The sequence below is a fragment of the Erpetoichthys calabaricus genome, chromosome 4 (genome assembly GCF_900747795.2).
Source record: "Erpetoichthys calabaricus chromosome 4, fErpCal1.3, whole genome shotgun sequence".
Taxonomy (NCBI): Eukaryota; Metazoa; Chordata; class Cladistia; order Polypteriformes; family Polypteridae; genus Erpetoichthys; species Erpetoichthys calabaricus.
The window spans coordinates 269481840-269500587 of NC_041397.2; the positions used below are offsets into that span (position 1 = coordinate 269481840).

Here is an 18748-nt window from a genome sequence, read left to right on the forward strand (position 1 = left end):
ACCAAGGGTATGAAGTTAAACAGTCTACTTTAAGGTATAGTAAAATAAAAAAAAAAGAAGAGAAAAAAAAAAACGAATCCTACTTTAATTACTTCCACATTTTCACACTCACGTCTTTAACTCTATAACTCTATAACTCTGATTAAAACATAAACATATAAAGTCCAGATAAAGAAAAGGAAAAAAAAAAAAAAAAAAGGGATGTGTAATTATAATACCAGTCTCTTTAAACATGGATCCAGAGAGCAGATCATAGGTCCTTCCCGTGCCTTGATAGAATACGGCTCCTTATTAACTTTCAAAAAAGTGTCGGAAACAGCTTCTTTAGTTCTTTTTCAGCTTCTTCTTTGCTTAAGAAAATATAATGTTGATCTTGAACTTCCACTTTCAGTTTGGCGGGATACAAGAGGCTGTATTTGATATCGGCTTTCCGTAGCAACTTTTTAATGTCGATGTAGGATCTGTGTTATGCAGCTGTTGATGGTGAGAAGTCGGGAAAAATACGAATAAGATTATTTTCGAATATAATCTCTTGCTTGCGTCTGAGAAGTGCCATCACATCAAGCTTACATCATAGTCGCTCGAAGCGGACAATAAAAGACCTAGGTTTAAAGGCGCTTGGTCTGTTTTTGCGATAAGCCGTGGCTATCTCAATGTCGAGTTTAAAGTCATCTCCAATTATTTTAGACAGTAATTCTACTGCAAATTTCACTGGGCTTGAGCTTGAACTTTCTCGTTTCTCAGGTATACCCTCAATTCTTATATTATTTCTTCTGCACCCATCCTCCAGGGCTGCAAGTCTGTCTCCATGTTTTTTGCATTCCGAGTTCGCAGCTGTGGCTTTTTCATCGGCATTAGACGCCAGTTGTTCCACTGTTTCCACTCGAGCCGTGAGTCCCTGCTTAACGTCTTCCAGCTGATCTGAAACGTCATTAATATGGTCATCAAGCATTTTCAGTTTGGAATTAGTTTCTTCGATGTGTTCCACTAATTTCTCCAACATGCCTTTAAAGTTTACGTCAAAACGTTTAAATAGACGCGTTTCCTTATCTTTGTTATCCTTCTTGAGCTCAATGGTCACCTTCTTAAGATCATTCATGTTATCTTTCTTAAGATCATTCTTAAGCTCATTCATGGCCGTAACCATGGCAGTGGCCAGTGTAGCGATCATCTCTTTCAGTTCGGACAGTTCGCTTCGGCTTTCGTGCTCCGCGAGTGGAAATGCAGCTCCTGTTACAGCAGGCGCTGCAGGCTCGCGATGAGTAGATGAGAGCACATCCTGCAGAGCCCTTTCTAGTCTCGAATGATCCTCAGAAATCGGCGATCCATCACGACCTGTATCACTTGCACCTTTGCTCCCATTTTCACTCTCGACTGGAGACGATACAATGGAGCGGGGTCCCAGGAATTCTGCGCATTCGTCTGCCTGTTCCAGGTCAGTCTCCGTGAGGCCATACCTTGCACTTGCACTCAGGCCAGAAGTCTGTCCAGACTTTGATACAGCTTTAAGTTTCTTTTCCGGTTCTTTCTGACTTTTCTTCTTGTTACTCATGCTTGTATATTGTAGTGGAAGTTCCTTAGTCGGGTTAAATACAGGATACCTCTAAATAATATGAAATACGTGGAAAAATAAAGCTGCTGCTAGTGGAGCTCTGCTTCAGATGTCCATCTCCTATAAACGGACTCTCCACTGTATTAGCCTGGCGAATTCCTATTGGCAGGCTATTCCAGATTTTAGGTGCATAACAGCAGAAGGCCGCCTCACCACTTCTTTTAAGTTTTGCTCTTGGAATTCTAAGGAGACACTCATTTGAGGATCTGAGATTACGATTTGGAATCTATGACGTCAGACATTCCGATATATAAAATGGGGCGAGATTATTTAAGGCTTCATAAACCATAAGCAGAATTTTAAAGTCAATCCTGAATGACACAGGTAACCAGTGTAGTGACATCAAAACTGGAGAGATGTGCTCGGATTTTCTTTTCCTGGTTAGGAATCTAGCAGCTGCATTCTGCACAAGTTGCAAACGATTTATGTCTTTTTTGGGTATTCCTGAGAGGATTGCGTTACAGTGATCTAGCCGACTGAAAACAAACACGTGAACTAATTTCTCAGCATCTTTCAATGATATAAGAGGTCTAACTTTTGCTATGTTTCTTAAGTGAAAAAAGGCTGTCCTAGTGATCTGATTAATATGTGATTTAAAATTTAGATTATAGTCAACAGTTACCCCTAAGCTTTTTACCTCCATTTTCACTTTTAATCCTAATGCATCCAGTTTATTTCTAATAGCCTCTTTGTATCCATTATTGCCAATCACTAAGATTTCAGTTATCTCTTTATTTAACTTGAGAAAGTTACTATTTAGGGCGGCACGGTGGCGCAGTGGGTAGCGCTGCTGCCTCGCAGTTAGGAGACCTGGGGACCTGGGTTCGCTTCCCGGGTCCTCCCTGCGTGGAGTTTGCATGTTCTCCCCGTGTCTGCGTGGGTTTCCTCCGGGCGCTCCGGTTTCCTCCCACAGTCCAAAGACATGCAGGTTAGGTGGATTGGCGATTCTAAATTGGCCCGTGGGTGTGTTTGTGTGTGTCCTGCGGTGGGTTGGCACCCTGCCCAGGATTGGTTCCTGCCTTGTGCCCTGTGTTGGCTGGGATTGGCTCCAGCAGACCCCCGTGACCCTGTGTTCGGATTCAGCGGGTTGGAAAATGGATGGATGGATGGAAGTTACTATTTATCCATTCTGGGATACAAGTTAGACATTGTGTTAGTGAATCAAGAGAATCGGTGTCATCAGGTGCTATTGATAAGTACAGCTGTGTGTCATCAGCATAGCTGTGGTAGCTCACGTTGTGCCCTGAGATAATCTGACCTAATGGAAGCATGTAGATTGAGAAGAGCAGTGGACCCAGGATAGAGCCTTGTGGAACACCATATAGGATATCATGTGTCTTTGAGTTGTAATTACCACAACAAACAAAGAATTTTCTCCCTGCCAGGTAGGATTCAAACCAATTTAAGACACTGCCAGAGAGGCCCACCCATTGACTAAGGTGATTTCTAAGAATATTATGATCAATGGTGTCAAATGCGGCACTCAGATCTAGGAGGATGAGAACAGATAAATGGCCTCTGTCTGCATTTACCCGCAAATCATTTACTACTTTAATGAGTGCAGTTTCTGTGCTGTGATTTGTTCTAAAACCTGGCTGAAATTTATCAAGAATAGCATGTTTATTGAGGTGCTCATTTAACTGTATAATGACTGCCTTCTCTGGAATTTTACTTAAGAAAGGCAGGTTAGAGATGGGTCTAAAATTTTCAAGAGCAGAGGGGTCGAGATTATTTTTCTTAAGTAGGGGTTTAACTACAGCAGTCTTAAGACAGTCTGGGAAGAACCCCGTATCTAATGACGAATTTACTATGTCAAGAACATTATCAATTAGCACACCCGATACTTCTTTGAAAAAATTTGTTGGTATTGGGTCAAGGACGCAGGTGGAGGGTTTCATTTGAGAAATTATTTTATGTAAATCAGGTAAGCCTATCCTAGTGAAAGAGTTTAATTTGTTTATAACGGAATACTGGGGTTTAGGAGGATCCTTAGTGTTGGGGAGATATACTATGTTATTTCTAATATCATTAATTTTTTGATTGAAAAATACAGCAATAGCCTCACAGGTTTTACTGGAAGTACTTAGGAGGCATTCCTTTGAGTTACCTGGGTTTAACAGACGATCAATCGTCAAGAATAAGACTCTGGGATTACTAGCATTGTTATTTATAATCTTAGAGAAATAGCAGCGCCTCTCAAGACGGACTGTGTTATTGTATTCTGTTATTTTAACTTTTAATATTTCATAGTGGATAGTTAGTTTAGTCTTCCTCCATTTACGCTCAGCTCTATGGCATGTTCTCTTTAAATCAGACACTCTTTGGGTCTTCCATGGTATAACAATGCTAGAAAATTTTTTAACTGTCTTTTCAGGTGCAACTATGTCAACAGCAGCTCTCACCTTAGTATTAAATCTTTCCACCTTACTATTTACATTATCCTCACTATTATAGTTGGCACTATAAACAGACTGATTGCTTAGAATGTTTGTAAGTTTTAAAGCTGCTGATGAGTCAAAGAAGCGTTTTTTAACAATATGCTTCCCATGAATGTTTATTGTCATTATTTCTATATTAAAAAGTAGATGAAAATGGTCTGATAGACCCATATCAATGACCTGCTTTATATCAACTTTTAGTCCTTTAGTAATTACTAAGTCTAACGTATGACCTGCTTTATGTGTAGGCTGATTAACGAGCTGTCTCAAATCAAAAGAGTCCAGGAGGTTCATAAATTCTTTTACTTTCTGGTCACACTGATTATCTATATGAAAATTAAAGTCGCCGACTATTAAGAGTGTGTCATAGTTCGTAGTTAAAATTGACATTAAGTCAGAGAATTCCTCAAAAAATTGAATTTTGGAGGTCTATACACGGATAATACTAGAACGTGAGAATCTCCATGAATAACAACGGCGAGATAATCAAAGGACTTGAATTTACCAAAACTGACATCTTTACAGTTTAACCGGTTTGAGTAAATGTTTGCGAAGCCGCCGCCTCTTTTTCCTTGGCGATCTGCACAAGTAAAACTGTAATATGGAGGCAAGATACGATTAGAACAGCTGCGCTATCTGAGCTAAGCCACGTTTCACTTAGTGCAATAAAATCTATTTTTTTATCACTAATAAGATTGTTGATAAAAAACGTCTTGTTAGTTAAAGCTCTAATATTTAATAGAGCCATATATAATGTTTTGGAGGGGCAGAGATGAATACTATGTGCATTATTGATATTTGGAACAGGAACTAAGTTATTTTTATTTTTATTATTATTATTTTTATTTTTTATTAGTTATTTTATTATTTTTATTATTTATTATTATTTTTATTGATTATTTTTTATCAAGGCAGGAGCATTGAGTAAAAGACAAGTGGACAAGGAGTTAATCTATTGTTGGCCAAACTCACTTGCACAACTTCTGTTTTGAGTCACTAAATAACTCAGCATGCATGGCTTTGGTAATTGGTAGGAAATTAGAGCGCCCAGAGAAAGCCTACATGGACACAGTCGAGAAAAGTACAAACTTCACTGGGTGAGGATGTGAACCCTGGTCTTTTGAACTGTGAAACAGAATTGATATTTATGTGATGGTGCATAACCTTCAATTTTTTAATAAAGTGTATTTTAGTTATTGATTTCTGTTTAATTTTTCAGCTGTGATCAATACAGAAGAACTGCAGAAATATGTGCTTTTCTCACTATGTGGAATTGGCCTCATTTTAGTTTGTCCAGTCATTTACTGCTGTACCAGGAGGCAACGAAGGTGAGTACTTTCCATTGTGTCACAATAAAAAATGGGACAAAAATATAATTTTCTAGACACTGTATAGAAAATCCTGCACAAAAGCACTATTTTATTTTTTTTAGCATTTTTCAATTACTTGAAGCTTGCATGATTTCTAAATTTCCATGTCTCTCTTTATATTTAAAGGATTTGTCTTGTTTAGTGTGGCATAGCTGATCATATGGTGCCTGTCACTTGTGCATGATGGACGACTTGGTCTAGTGTTGTCCTGCCTTTTAACTGTCATAGATAAATGTAAAAAAATACACTTCAGGAAAAGTGCTATGATTCTATGTGAATTTCTTTAAATGTTAAATGACAAAAATGGTGCAGTAGGCTACATTTTGGTGTAAAACCTCAGTGCATTATAATAGTTTTGTAGCTAAAAAATCAAAAGGCCAGGTTCCTTACTGCCTCAGTGCAGAAACATTTAAAGCTGGGAAGACCGTTTCTAAGTATAATAGTTTAAAACCTGTAGTATTTGTTACTATATGCTGAGTTAATGTAAAACAACAATTTAAATCTTGTATACCCCAAAATCAAACAAGAAATGCCTCAATATGCTTTAAAAAGGCCTTGTTGTTTGATAGCCCACCAACCTTGACTTCCTAAGAAGACAAAAAAAAACTCCTAATACCCAAATAAAAAAAATTGTAGGGAAAAATGGAAGACACTCTTTCGGGTGGATTGGGTGTTGAATGGGTTTCAAAAAATGGGGTAAATACAACACACAAAACAGAACACAAGTAATCCTCTTCACAGAGCTAGATGGCCAGTCTAATATTACCACTTCAGAAATTCAACACAACTGTACAAACTACTCTGTTCTTGCACATAGCAGAGCACCGTGACAACTCTCAAGGCAAAATGCAAGAATAGATTATGCCACTCACTAAATACAGAACTATCATATATAGGACAGTTGATAAAACACTTACCCAATTGCCACATCAGGCATTTTGGAATTAATCCATTGTAGATTAGAGGAGTACATCATACACAGGACATTGCTGCAAGATTACTAATCACATTAAGGTCTTCATATTTTTGTATTAATGGTTCTTATAATGTTGTTAGTGGTGTTATAATATTGTTCTTATAATCTCATAAGTAGTATTGTAATATTAATCACATATTTAATCAAACTGCAAGATCCCAGTTCTAGTTATTAATTTATAACATACTTAACATTCTCAAACTGACTTAATCAAGTTCAGGGTCATGGTGATCAGAGCCTGGCAGCATCAAATGCCAAACAGTAAACCAGTCTTAGCCAGGGCACAATTCCCCTGTAGGCTTTACTCACACCCATAGGTCCAATTTGAAATCACAGACTCACCTAACCTCCATTTCCTTTTGGAGTAACAGCAGGAAAAACCTACACCGACAAAGTGAGAAGGTTCATGTTCTACACAGAAAGTTCCTGAGCTCTGATTTAGATCCTGGACATTGGATCCATGAGACAGCAACACTAACTGCTATACAGTACAACTGTATTACCATATTGTTTGATTATTTTGAAAATAAATCCACTAATGTCAGGTTAAATTGGTGGTGTTTTCCTCAATTCATTTAATTTCAGAGCAGTACGTTGAGCATCCTTGCAGTGTGCCTTCAAATTGTATATTTTTCACTGCATTTACTTTTAATTTTTTTATATGTTAGTCATAAAAGATAGTTAATGAGATGTGTTTGGGACAGATGGAGGAGAGAGTATTCTACAATGCATTGAAACGAAATGTTCAGGACAAAGTAGGATTAAAGATTAAAGAAAACACCGTCCCCAATGTGAAAAGTCATTCATGAGTAAGTGGCCCTTAGCTCACCTCAATTATAATCAAAGTATGAAGAAGAAGGCTCAACACCAGGGGGTCTCAAATCAGCTCCTGGACGGCGGCTGTTTTTGGAAGCTTTCATTCCAGCCAATTTAATATTTAAAAGTAGATGTCAGTTATTGCTACTAATGGAAATTACTTTTGGTCTTAATTTTAGTTCCCTCACTTGCTATGATTTAATCATTTGATTCTTTATCATTTATATTCAAAATACCTCAATTTTTATTACGCCACTTAAAATAACAAGAAAACAAGAGCTGATTTTGTCCCATTTGCACATGTGAGCATTCATTATACTGTAAATATTATTTTATGTCTTCTGGGTTAGTGTGTCAATAGAAAAGAGAGTATTTTAGAACCCCAAATATTCATTTTGCAAAAAGTGAAGCAGTACAATATGATACTTGAATATTCTTAAAGACAGAAATGTACATAGTAATAGATCATATTCCAGTTAAAAACATGAGATCTTAGTATGCATATAGCCAGGTGTTTGAGTAAGCAAATAATAAACTGGTGGTAATGATCAATAACATGATGTGTATGTTGAAAGGATAACCAGACTAGAAAGGTGAGGTTGCAGTAGATGTGGCGGCTTAAACTGCCAATCTTCAACCAAATCAAAAGGGAGCATAGTGACAAGACATCATCTTGCATCATCAAGGTCTCTCACAAGCATATATTTTGTGGCAGACAGGTGTTTCCAAGTGCGCTACCCAAGCACTTCAGCAGAAGCAAAAACAAACAGACGAAGCTGAGGACCACAAACAAAGTGGTTGGCCATGAAAACCGAGTGCAGCAAATAAGAAATACATCAAGATTACGTCCTCTTGAAACTGGACGATGTCTAGCACTGCTATAAGCTCAGAACCCACTCCCGACACACCCATCTATAGTCCAAATGAATCTTATCAGATGTGTTATTCATGGCAGTGTTGTGACCAGAAGTCCATTCCTCTGAAGTCGAAATATATGCTCAACAAATCATTTTGGATGCAATAAAATGGCAGTAGTTGCTTTAGAAGATGAGTCTAGATATGAAATTGTTGACTCTATCAGTAGGCAGTGTGTGCGCTGAAGGGCTGGAGAATGGTACGTGGATGAATGTCTATAGGCAGCAGTGAAGAGAGTTGGAGGTTATCTGCAGGTCTGGGGCTGTATTTCCACAAAACGTATTGATAATTTGATCAAAATGGATGGCCCAATCACTCCTGAAAAGTACAGGTAGGTTCCATATCATAAGGGAGGCATTTGATATGCCCCAACTTCATTTTACAGCATGACACTGATTCCAAACATAGGGCCAAAATTAAAAAAAAAACATCTGTAGCAAAAAGAGGAGCAGGGACTTCTATGGTAAATGTTAGCGTCCCCTTAGAGCCCTGGGGCCTCATGTATAACGAGTAGAATTCACACTAAAACATGGTGTACCGACAAAAACAGAAACATGTGTATGCACAAATATCCATATGCATAAAACGGTGTGTACACTAAGATCCATGCACTTCCCCTTTACAAATCACAATGAATGTGAAATTTTATGCATGTGTACGTGCCTACCACTGTATCCTGATTCCTCCCAGAATTTTGCATATTTTAATTTGAAAATCAATATAAATATCACCTTCCGTTCAGTGTTTTGTTAAAGGCAATGATAAAATCATGTGGAAAAAAGAAGGATTTCAGCAAATGAAGGCAAGGGAAAATGTACTATTTGTTGGCTTAAGCAGTGGTATAAGCGAGAAAACAGAGCTATGTAGTGATACAGCATGGCAGAGACACTCAAAAGTTCAAGTTCAGAAAGTCACACAGTTCCTGAAATAAAAAAGAAGCAGTCAGATATCAAAGTCGATGTGAAAAGGTGGGTTAAAGCCCACCTTTTGTTTATTCTATTTCAGATAATACTACAAATGTTGACCCATGTGCTGATGACGCAACTCCATGCAGTGATGGTGTTGCTGAGCCCAGCACATCTTCAGACGCTGGCTGCACAAGCACCTCTACCTTAGAGCCATCATTGCATCTGTGCTCACAAATATTTGCATTCTAGAATACTTTATGATGCTCTCTATGAAAGGAGTCATTTTAAGTTACATGTTAGTTGATTTATCAAACATTAATGTCAGATAAGAAATTTAAATTTCAACATAAACTAAAATTGACGTAGCTGGCAATCAGGATAGAGGGGGTAAGGAAGACACCAGCTGTCAAGAAAACCAAGTGATGTGAGACTAGCTTCAGTGCAAAACAAATTTTCCAAAAGAAATAACTATCTCAAGTTTTGAGAAAGTCAATGAACTGACAAAAGCAGAGAGGAGGTGATACATGAGGTTTGTCCTGCCAAGTGCTTTTGCTCTTAGAAAAACATTTGACTTCCTTTTATCCTACACTGGAAAAATAAGACCCAGAAAATTCTAATACATTGTTGAAAGGAACTTGGCTTATACCTGAAATTTGTCCTTTATATGTTTATATGGACTAGGGAGACACTCAAATCAATTGAAAACACAAACTTACATTACTGATTCTTTTATTAATAATGACTGCAGACAATTTAAAATTAAATAAGCAAAATGAACAACAATCTGACCATGCTAATGGACTGGTTTACAAAGGTTAGTAAAATAAGTAAATGAAACATGAAACAAACTTAGTGTCAAAACTGCACACATGTATTGGTAATTTGCCCCTTACCACATCTGGCAGTAATAACATCAGCTAAAGACTTCCAATAATTATTAAACAGCATCTTGCTTTACACTCTTAAAAATACTGGTTCTTTAATGGCATTTTATGGTTCTTTATCAGGTTGTGTAGTTCCTCATAAAGTCTTTGCTTAACAAAGCACCATTTCGTTCAGTGAAGGGTTGGTTGCATATGAAGTTGGTTCAATGTGCTTTGAAGAACTTTCTAAAGTACAGAAAAACAAACTGAAATCTTTAACATATGATAGGCTACCTAGCAGGACGGTAACAGATATTTGTTACCATCTATTCATGGTTATTCACTGTATGTGGATTGTTATGGATCTACATAAACAAAAGTTCTTTCTGGAACCGTCATGTGGTTGGGTCTTTTGGGAACTAGAAATGGTTCCTGTAGGGCATTGCTCTGAAGAACCACTCTGGCACTTTATTTTTAAGAGTGTACTTGTTGATTTTTTGCTTATTATTTTTTTCTTTTTGACTAATTGATTTTTTTTTGCTCATTTGTCCATGATTGCATAGACATACAAATTTCAAAAACATTTGCTGTGCTCAACACACTTTATGCTATACCTCTTGCCTGATACTCTCTGCTGAGTTCTGATTTACCCAATTGCTCTATAGTAGTTTTGAAGCAGGCGTCATTGTTTAGATAGATAGATAGATAGATAGATAGATAGATAGATAGATAGATAGATAGATAGATAGATAGATAGATAGATAGATAGATAGATAGATAGATAGATAGATAGATAGATAGATAGATAGATAGAAGCTTTCTAACTAAAGCTATCTAACGTTTCCTTTTTAAAGAAGCTTTTTAACTATATCTATCTATCTATCTATCTATCTATCTATCTATCTATCTATCTATCTATCTATCTATCTATCTATCTATCTATCTATCTATCTATCTATCTATCTATCTATCTATCTATTTTGTTCATGTGATCATATCTCAACGTTCACATTTTTCAAATCACTAAATATATGTTTTTTAAGATTCATCTGTTGGTGTAAGGACATTCCTTTTATTATATTCTGAACGTTCAATTGACTGAAAAGGTTTGCTGTCAAAGTGGAAAAATTCATCATTATATTTTTCTTTGTTGAAAGTAAATTGAATTTCCCATATTGTTAACTATTTCATTTTTGAAATGCTTAATACTATAACTACAACATTAGTCTAGAAATCTGTACTGATGTTCAGCCCGAAAGCCATTTTGTTTTGGATTCATTTTAAAATGTATTTTGATTTACTCAGCATCCCAACACTTCGTCATTAAAAAAGCTATTTACATTAAGGATATTTTCTTGCTTTTATTCCTAGATCCAAACAAGGCCAGAATCTAAGGACAAATGATGGAAATGGAGAAGTATGCTGATTTTTTTGCTTATATTTTATTTTATTATACTAAATTGGCCCTAGTGTGTGCTTGGTGTGTGGGTGTGTTTGTGTGTGTCCTGCGGTGGGTTGGCACCCTGCCCGGGATTGGTTCCCTGCCTTGTGCCCTGTGTTGGCTGGGATTGGCTCCAGCAGACCCCCGTGACCCTGTGTTCGGATTCAGTGGGTTGGAAAATGGATGGATGGATGGATATACAAAAAATTCCTTGATGGTATGAAATATTGTATCTGTCTTTCTTGAAACCAAAGGATCATGTTGTATCCATTAGTGTTATTTTTGTCCCACACAATGGAGGTGATGGTGAAGATGTTGATTTATCCAGGTTTGTTGGTGGTAACTGTCCTGGGAGGAAAGTTGAAATAATGGTGGAAATGGGAGGTTGGCATACAATTACAATGTTAAGTGGATTGGCAGATAATCTAGAATACATTCAGTGATTACAGAGGTCCTTGGACAGCATACAGGCTTGGGCACATTTGAGGCAGATGAAATGTAATGTCAGTAAATGTAAGTATTACACGTAGGAATTAAAAACACAAGTTTGAATATACACCGGGTGTCTGAAAATCGAAAGTACACCTTATGAGAAGGATTTAGGAATCATAGTGAACTCTAAGCTATCAACTACCAGACAGTGTTTAGAAGCCATTAAGAAGGCAAGCAAAATGTCAGGTTATATAGCACTCTTATGTGTGGAGTACAAGTCAAAGGAGGTTATTCTCAAGCTTTATAATGTACTGGTGAGGCCTCATCTGGAGCACTCTGTTCAGTTTAGGTCTTGAGGCTTCAAAAAAGAAATAGTAGCCCTAGAGACAGTCCAGAGAAGAGCAACTAGGCTCATTCCAGGGCTACAGGGGACAAATTATGAGGAAAGATTAAAAGAGCTGAGCCTATACAGCTTAAACAAAAGAAGATTAATAGGTGACATGATTGAAGTGTTTAAAATTATGAATGGAATTAGTACAATGAATCAAAACTGCTATTCTAAAATGAGTTTATCAAGAACATGGGGAAAGAATTGGAAATAGTTTAAGGTAAATTTCACACAAACAGTGTGATGTTTTTCTTCACACAGAGAACCATAGACACATGGAATAAGCTACCAAGTAGTGTGGTAGACAGTAGGAATTTAAGAACTTTCAAAACTCAAATTGATGTTATTTTTGAAGAATTAAGTTGATAGGACTGTCAAGCTTTGCTGGGCTGAATGGCCTGTTCTCGATTAGATTGTTCCAATGTTCGATGACTGCTGAAATGAATGCAACACTCAAAAACACTTTCATCCAATTCAGGGTGGCAGCGTTAGGTGCAAGGCAAGAATCAATCCAGGGTGCATTATAGTACAGCACAAATCTTATGCAAATGAATATGCTTGTCTTTGAAATTCCAACCCGATTCACACACTGATATGGGAAGAATACATTGACTTAGGAAAGATAGCAACTGAGGACCACATTTGAAACCAAAATAAAGCAACTGTGAAATCACAAGAAAAATATTACATCAGCGCTTACCTAAACATGATTATGGCATGGGGCTGTTGTGGTGGTGGTGGGGGTCCTGGTAATACAGTCTTATTGTTATTGAGAGGCTCTGTCTGACAGTTTATGCAGTTGTGTGCGAGATCACACTGACTTACCACAAACAACATTATATTTTAAAATATAATTACATTTTTATTATTCTCTGGATGGTTCTCTGAAGTTTGTGCTGTTTATCCAAGGAGAGGGCATTTGAATACCTTAAGATCCTTTATACTGTAAAGGTACTACTTAGAACAGTTGGTTCTAATTTCAATCTACATTGTTCAAAGAGTTAATAACCACATATGCATCAGAAAGTCTGGCCAATTTCTAAAACATTTTCCCTGCAGTATAGTCAACTAAATCATTTTTTGTATCGAGCTCATCAGTGTGTACATGGTGGTGCAGTGGTAGTGCTGCTGCCTTGCAACAGGGAAGCAAAGGTACATGTGAAATGTTCCTCCAGGCATTCTGGTTTCCTTCTGCAGTCCAAAGACATGTAGCTTAGGTGAATTGGAATTGTTTAGTTGTCCTTACTACATCTGTTCACCCTATCATGGGCTGGCACCCTTCCCACACTACAAATCATGAAACATAAGCAAGTGAAAAAAATTTATTTCAAGCCATTACATTTTTTTGTTATTGTAAGATTTTGTGACTTTTCAAGAAATGTGTATTTAAGATTATTTAGCTTCTCTTAAGAAAGTAAATTGTGGTAAAGTTGACATATTTTTTGCTAAATAAAATAGTTGTTTTTCTTTTATTCTGAAAAAATATCTGCTAATGGGGCAAGCCAACTTTATTTTTTAAGATTTACTAATATAAGTAAAATTATCTTAAATACATTTTTTTTGAAAAGTCAATAAATCTTGCTTGTACAATAAGGAAAACAATATTTAATGGTTTAAGATAAAAGTTTTTCATTTGTTTAGATTTCATGTTCTGTTGTTCAAGGATTATTCCTGCCTTGTGCCTGATGCTTGCTGGGATAAACTACAGTTTACCCACAACCCTACCCTGGATAAATGGGTTAAGAAGATGGATGAATGGACAATGTGTGAAACACCACTGTAGACATAAAATATTACACATACTGTACTTAAGCTGTGTGATGTTCAGTGTTTATCCAGAGGTAAAAATACAAAAAAAAGTAAGTCTGGATCAACTTACATTTAAAAACTTACATTTGAGACCCTCCAACTTTAAATATTAATCATAAAATAAAACCTTTGGTACATTGCTACTCTGAGAATATGCCAAAATGTATCAGCTTGTGGGACCCCCTTGGCTGCAAAGATTTTTATTCCATCAAGTTTCCCGATCAGTGTGTCATTCTTACTTTTAATTAATCTGGACTACAGATATTTTTAGAAACATTTCTATCTATCTATCTGTCTATCGCTCCATATAAGAACTCCTTTGTAAAGAGTTCCATCCATCCATTATTCAACCCGCTATATCCTAATTACAGGATCACGGGGGTCTGCTGGAGCCAATCCCAGCCAACACAGGGCGCAAGGCAGAAACAAACCCCGGGCAGGGCGCCAGCCCACCACAGGGCACACACACACACACCGACACACCATGGACAATTTAGGATCGCCAATTCACCTAACCTGCATGTCTTTGGACTGTGGGAGGAAACCGGAGTACCCGGAGGAAACCCACGCAGACACGGGGAGAACATGCAAACTCCACGCAGGGAGGACCCGGGAAGCGAACCCGGGTCTCCTTACTGCGAGGCAGCAGCACTACCCACTGCGCCACCGTGCCGCCTTTGTTTACACAGACACAGTTAGACACAGTTGTGAACAACATTGCATGCTAAAAAGGAGCAATTACTTCTTATTTACTTGTCTGCTCATTTAAAAATACACTTCTTCCAAATGACAGCAGTTTCCACGTTAATATAAAAATGTCTTCACACCCTTAAAGGCTAAGTGAGTCACATTTAACATTCAGGAGATGATGTCTCTTCATGTGGTCTCCTTCAGTCTGAGCTATGCCATTGATTAACAACTGATAACTGGTGCAAGGGAATGGTGTACACAAGTAATACTTTATCAGGTTAACACCTGAGATAAAGCAACCCACCAAAATGTAAAAATAGCTCTTTCTGAGAAACTTTTTAGAATATTTTGTGTGGTAAGAAAAAATATTAAAAGCAACATGACGCTTATGCCTTACAGCTCAAAAAAGTAACTTCATACAACGAAGGAGTTGTCACATACTGTAGGTAAATTTTTTACTTGAATGTAAAACCGAGAGGTTTCTAATAGATTGCTTCTTCTTCTTCTTCTTTTGGCTGCTCCCGTTAGGGGTTGCCACTGTGGATCATCTTCTTCCATATCTTTCTGTCCTCTGCATCTTGCTCTGTTACATCCACCACCTCCATGTCCTCTCTCACCACATCCATAAACCTTCTCTTAGGCCTTCCTCTTTTCCTCTTCACTGGCAGCTCTATTCTTAACATCCTTTTCCCAATATACCCAACATCTCTCCTCTGCACATGTCGAAACCAACGCAATCACGCCTCTCTGACTTTGTCTCCCAACCGTCCAACCTGAGCTGACCCTCTAATGTACTCCTTTCTAATCCTATCCATCCTTATCACACCCAGTGTAAATCTTAGCATCTTTAACTCTGCCACTCTGTCTCCTGCTTTCTTTTCAGTGTCACCGTCTCCAACCCATATAACACAGCTGGTCTCACTACTGTCCTGTAGACGTTACTGCACCTCTTACCTGAGCAATTCTTTCATGTGCATCTCCTCCACCTTCTCTACAAAATCAGACTGCAAAGATATGGTGTGGGCTTCATTTGTGATACATTTCCAGCTGAACTCATTGTGTGTGATGTGGAAGACAGAGGACAGTCTTGTGCCATCCTTCAACAATGAATTAATAACAAGATGGCTAAAATAGATCAAATTGTTTTTTGTTACAAAATAAAGCACCCAGGGGAGGAATAATTTCCAGAAGTAACACATTACCAACATAAATAGCATAAAATAACAAACACTGACACCAATCTGGACCTTCCTAAACAAATGATTTCTTTATGTAGCAGATAGTGAGGCTGGTCCTTTTCTCACCTCACTACTTCATTAAGTTCCCGTGTTGCCACAGTCTCTTGCCTTTATGTGTTCTCTTTTTTCAACGCTGGTCCTCCCAAACCCAAGTTCACTTGGCTTCTCATCGAGTCACTGTGTTAAATCATGTCCAGAGATTAATTTAAATTAAGTCTCCCAAATCACAATACAGAGCCAACTTTCCTATGATGACATCTGGTAAAATCTTTAAGAGTTAATGTCTTCTTTTGTTAGGGGGTTGTTAAAGTCTACCCAGTGCCATAATGTCTGCCTTTTAGTCCTAAAAGAACATGGGACTTTTTACTCAGGGCACACTTTGTGATGGTGCCTCCGTCTGTAGTTCTTTGGCAGTAACAGATGTATGGAGGAACATTTACCTAGGGGTTTGCCAGGGATGTTTGTCCCTTTAAATGGGTATCAATATATGTTTTTAGAATTTATTTTTGTTTTTGTCATTTTTTATCTTTTTTTCATATTTTTGTACAGTTTCTATCAGTTTTGTTTTTGGTTAATTGCGTACTGTGTCTTAAATGTAGCAATGTTCCTTGTGCTTGTTCGGTAGTTTCCCAAGAGATGGGGCCACCCTGACAACACTGCTACTGAGACCATCACTAGCACTATATTCTGACAGACAACAGGCCTCAGCAGCATTTTCATTAAAGTGATTTAAAGAATTTATGAGTATTTCCATCTCTTTGATTTTTGCTGGTTCTTTGAACTTTTTACTCTGTTTACTGGATTCTTTTGGGACTCATTTGTCTTTGGATTGCCTTTTGGCGACTTCTTTTTGCCTAATTTTACTCTTTTGAACACTTTGCTAGGATTTTTCTGTTTTTTCTATGAAACCCTTTTCTTTATAAAGGTTTTTTTGCTGCCCTTCCATGCATATGGCAAGGTTTTTGGTCTTCCTCCTCTTATGTGACTTTTGATACATTTTTGGTGAATATTCTTGTTATTTTGCCACCTTGCCTTGTTTGCGGAGAACCAGAGTAGAAGCCTGCAGTTAGCAATTTTGAGGCCATCTGGATTTTCGGTGAGTCTCCTTGAGCAGGCTGGTTAGGTTACAACCCTGCTTTTATGGTCATTTTAGGAGGCTTCACTTTCATTTTGCTATGTTTGGGAGTCCAGATTGCCATAATGAAGTCTGTGTTCAGAGTTACAGAAATACCTGCGTCTGCTGAAGGGAGGGTATAGAGAAATGATCTCAGAATGTCCACAGGGCATTCCTGGCCCTGGAGGTGATGATAGGGATTGCTTCAGATGTAACTCTGCGATGATGTTTAAATGCCTCTTCTTTTTAATAGTCCAGCACACTTAGGGCAGGAAGGTGATTTATAATAAGGTATCAACAGGCAGGACAAGGAGAGGCATTGACTTTAAAGAAAGAGGAATGGGAGGTGTTTGGAGCAGTGGTGAGTTAGGAAGTGGTGAGAAAGCCCTTCTTCTAGACATGGTGACTATCTGCACAGAGGCCAATGGAGGCAACAAGGCTTTATTTTGCTTTTATTCATTTTTGTAATTTTTATTACTCTAACTGTTCATCTTTCTCATTTGTACTTTACTTATAATAAAGAGATGCTTTTTGTATTAATTTGGCATCCTTTGCCTATATTGTGGGTTTGATGATAGCTCAAAAGCATCTCTTAGATATTAAAAACTATTGGCTTGGTTATTTTAATCAAGATATATACAAATATTTTTTTTCTCAAACAAATATTTCTTCCATTAGACTGGCTTATTGGGTCATCTTTAATATCTTTACTGTTATCCATGAGATGTCCACTTCTAGCCACATCATACTGGAGTTTACACATGTGACTGAAGGTGACTGAGAGAATAGCATGAGAGTGTGTGAAGGAGAAAGCAATTTGTCGTGTTGTAATAGTGACAGTTCTCTAGAAATGGCCATTGACAATATTATAGATTCTAGTTATAGTTTTAGTGACGTGTATAGTGAGGGCATGTCAGATGCAATTGTGAATGAGCTAAATAGACATGCACTGCAGCTCATCCAGCACCACAAAGTGCACTCAGTTTTTAGGGTATAAGTGAGGTCTGATGTCAGTTACAGTGAGCTGCTTGCTTTCTTTCTTTTTCAAGACATAATTCAACAGCCTGAAGTTGAAGTGTGCTGGTCAAAAAAAAACCCTCATTTGAAACAACTTATGGACAGTAGATCTCTAGTGGCTGAAAACATTAAAACTTCCCAGATGTGTGCATTTTGCTGACAACAACTTATCTATCGCTTTGTAAAGCTGTGAGAAATCCTTTATTTAAAAAATTTAGAATGTAAGAATATAGAACATGTAAAATATTGACAAATGACAGGAGACCGTTCAGTCCATCAAAAACACACAAAGAAAGATGAGTGTGGCTATTGTCAAGGGATGTGAAATGTTCTACAAAAGGCCTTGTAAGGTCTGTGATTGTAATGGCCCGGAAATGGTCTGCTAGCTGTCTTCCTATCTATACTAATAAAAGGCAAAGCCCTCACTGACTCACTGACTGACTGACTGACTGACTGACTGACTGACTGACTGACTGACTGACTGACTGACTGACTCATCACTAATTCTCCAACTTCCCGTGTAGGTAGAAGTCTGAAATTTGGCAGGCTCATTCCTTACAGCTTACTTACAAAAGTTAGGCAGGTTTTATTTCGAAATTCTACGCGTAATGGTCATAACTGGAACCTGTTTGACTGACTCACTCATCACTAATTCTCCAACTTCCCGTGTAGGTAGAAGTCTGAAATTTGGCAGGCTCATTCCTTACAGCTTACTTACAAA

The 18748-nt window shown here is 37.7% G+C and overlaps 2 long non-coding RNA genes across 2 annotated transcripts in view; one reads left to right on the forward strand and one right to left on the reverse strand.

The window, feature by feature from the left end:
• Positions 1–18748, reverse strand: part of LOC127527444 (uncharacterized) — a 61508-nt gene that overhangs the window by 10567 nt on the left and 32193 nt on the right. The window lies entirely within an intron of this gene.
• Positions 5160–18748, forward strand: part of LOC114650873 (uncharacterized) — a 19400-nt gene continuing 5811 nt past the window's right edge. The window contains exons 1-2 of the long non-coding RNA XR_007934747.1: positions 5160–5378; positions 11270–11315. This is a non-coding gene — a long non-coding RNA (uncharacterized LOC114650873). The remainder of the gene's footprint in view (positions 5379–11269; positions 11316–18748) is intronic.